Here is a 3,078-nt window from a genome sequence, read left to right on the forward strand (position 1 = left end):
TGAAATTCCCCACCTCAAAGCCACTGCGTACGCAGATGATGTGACCATATGGACACACGAAGGGAACCCCGAACTGCAAGCAGCAGCCCTGCAAAGAGGACTCAACACCATCGAATCATGTCTTAACGAAGTAGGAATGTACCCTTCACCTGAAAAAACAAAGTACACAATATATGGAAGGAATCAGAACAACAAAAACCTAGGGCTTACCTTTGCCGGAAACCCAATCCAACGAGAAGACTCCATAAAAATGTTAGGAGTAAACTTTGGATACTCGCCAAAGAACATCACAGCCTGGATCACCGAAATACTTAAAAAATGGAAACAAGGCATTAATTTGGTTAGTCGCATCTCACCCAAGATGGGCGGCGCGGGGGAAAAGACTGCAAAGAAGCTGGTCATGTCAGTGCTAGTCTCAAAAATTACTTATGCGGCGGGATTTTATCCCCTCACCCGGCGACATCACAACCGACTCAAGACCTTGCTAAATCAAGCAAGAAGAACCATCCTCGGACTCCCGAAACACACTCGTAGTGAAGAGCTGGCCAAGTGTATCTTCATCCCGGATATCGCTGTCCTGATCCAGCAGCAGAAAGACGCTCAAGCCTCTCGCCTACAACATACAAACGAAGGCAGGATGATTGCGAAATTCATGGGCGTACAAATCCAGGTAGATCCCCCAATCCCCAAAGGACCCCCCCCCCCCCCCCCCCCATGGGAACTCATCGATGTGACAGAAGGCTCCAAACCCCTACCTAAGAACATGGATGCAGATAGACACAAGAAACGCCGGGAACAGTACGCAAGACAACACAAGAAAGACTTAGCACAGATACTAGCGACCCCTAACAACATGGTGGCTTACGCAGACGCTAGCCTCGGCACCACAGGTTGGGCCACTGCAGTCACCTACCTCAAGAAACACGCAACCTGGACAGTGACCGAAGGCAATCCCCTAGGCCATCACACACCAGAATATGCGGAGTGCAAGGCTGTCCTGCAGGCCATTGAAGGTGCTACACCCTACTTGGGAACTGACCAGCAGCTAGTTCTCTCTACAGACTCCCAAGAAGTGGTTAGAGAACTTAGACAACACAAGTACTCTGCAAGTCCCACCATAAAAGCTATCTTTGACTCCGCAATCCGACTATACCGGAACAAGGGGGCCAGGATCAGCGTTAGGTGGGTCCCCGGACATGAGGGAATACCCGGCAACGAGCTTGCACACGAAGCCGCGCAGCAGGCGATGAGAAACCTCACGCAACCGTCCCTGCAGCCCCGGCCTTCGGACGTCAGCCCGTCACACCCGCAACCGAGCGATTGCAACGACAATCCTCATGAGGACCAGGATACAAACGACCCTGTTGAAGAACTGCGCATAGCAACGAACAAGGAAACGCCTCCTAGAAAGATCCTGGTCCCCAGAGGAACACCCTATCCCGAAGGACACATTTCGAAGAAAAGAAATCGTGCTGCTACGGCGCATTCGCACTGGCGGAGCGGTGACTCCTAACCTCCAATACAAATTCGAACTTTATGCCCTCAAGAAAAAACACCCTTACGCAGTACCACCTGACCCACGGTGCAAACTTTGCAGGGAAGAGGACTCGCGCCCCAGTTTGCACCACATACTCTGGGACTGCGAAGGGCTCAAAACTTACAGGTGCCTCATCTTCAGCAAGATGAAACAAATCGACCGGCCGCGCAATCGGCGGGTGATTCCCAACGAAAGACTCGGGTGCTGAGATCACTATTAGAGTATATCTCTACAGGCGGCCTGACCTCCTGCATTTAAACCCCCCACCCCGATTTCCCCAAAAGACGACGCCAGACCACAAGATCACCGCGTTGCGATGACGTCGGTCATCGGAGTTCTTTTTCAATAAACGTTTTCATCCATCCATCCATCTACTGACATGAATGAAAACGGCACCATCAGCACTACCTATGACCAAAATCAGTATCAAGAAAAAGAAAAAAAAAAAGAGTAGTCGGTTCTGAGTTGCCATCCCATCTGTCTTCTTAAAAAAAAGAATACGAAGAAAACCGCACATTCTCCTACTGACATGAATGAAAACGGCACCATCAGCACTACCTATGACCAAAATCAGTATCATCAGGACCACCCGAGCTTCGCCCCAATCAACATCATCCACCACGTGGAGATGCGGTAATTTTTATTTGCACATGACATGACATATGAGAGCCGAATCACTCAGAAAACAATTTGTGGCTCTAAACGCATTTTCTTTGAGCCCGAAAACCGCCGATAGAGAACTGTCTGGTTTGAGTCGCGCTCACTCTCTTCTGCGTGGGCACGAGCCGTTTTCTATTATTTAGAGTAGACACAACCGCCCAATATAATCAAAGTCGTGGGTCATCGAAGGCACACACACAATATTAAAACTAGAAGATAAATATGATATCATTTTTGTATGGCTTCTAAAAGGCTGCAAATACGTTGATTAGAAAAAAAGAAGAAAAGAGCGTTGCAGAGCAATGTGACTTTTGCCAACTCTCTCCTCTATATTACTTCTCCCCAGTACAGTTTCAATTTCGGTTCTGAGCAGCTGCATTGTTTTTTCTTACTTCATTGAAAATATCTGACGCAGAAGCAAAATATTTAATGGGTAGTCTTCTTACACCATAATGAATCACCTGGTAAAAAAAAAAGAAATTGTGGGGATCAGTTTCTTTTCTAGAGTTTTCTTTTGAAGGACGAAGCACACAAGAACGCAGACGTTCCAGCGACCTTGTCCTCAATTATTTTTCTAGACAGTCAATTCTGCTCCTTAATTTGCAAGATCTCCCGGCTAAGAAGGGCTCCCGGTCCAACCACCAAGGACCCGAAAGCGAGCGGCGATGGAACAAAGCCACCATGAAGATCAGAGAACTTCCGCCTCACCAGACCAGGCGATGGACCACTCTTACTCATCGACTCCGACCACCACTCAAGAAAAAATAGTTCCTGATTGCAACGTCACCAACTACTCACAGTCTCCTGACATCACTCCTGCACAACACGAGCCCGAGGACATCACTGAATCTATGAATGAAGCCCCAAGCACCGACGAGGCC

The 3,078-nt window shown here is 48.4% G+C and overlaps 1 pseudogene; it reads left to right on the forward strand.

Moving 5' to 3' along the window:
- Positions 1-250: 250 nt before the first annotated feature.
- LOC120844063 lies at positions 251-1,795 on the forward strand (annotated as a pseudogene).
- Positions 1,796-3,078: the final 1,283 nt, after the last annotated feature.

Source organism: Ixodes scapularis, unplaced genomic scaffold (assembly GCF_016920785.2).
Source record: "Ixodes scapularis isolate PalLabHiFi unplaced genomic scaffold, ASM1692078v2 PGA_scaffold2__306_contigs__length_199485367, whole genome shotgun sequence".
NCBI lineage: Eukaryota > Metazoa > Arthropoda > Arachnida > Ixodida > Ixodidae > Ixodes > Ixodes scapularis.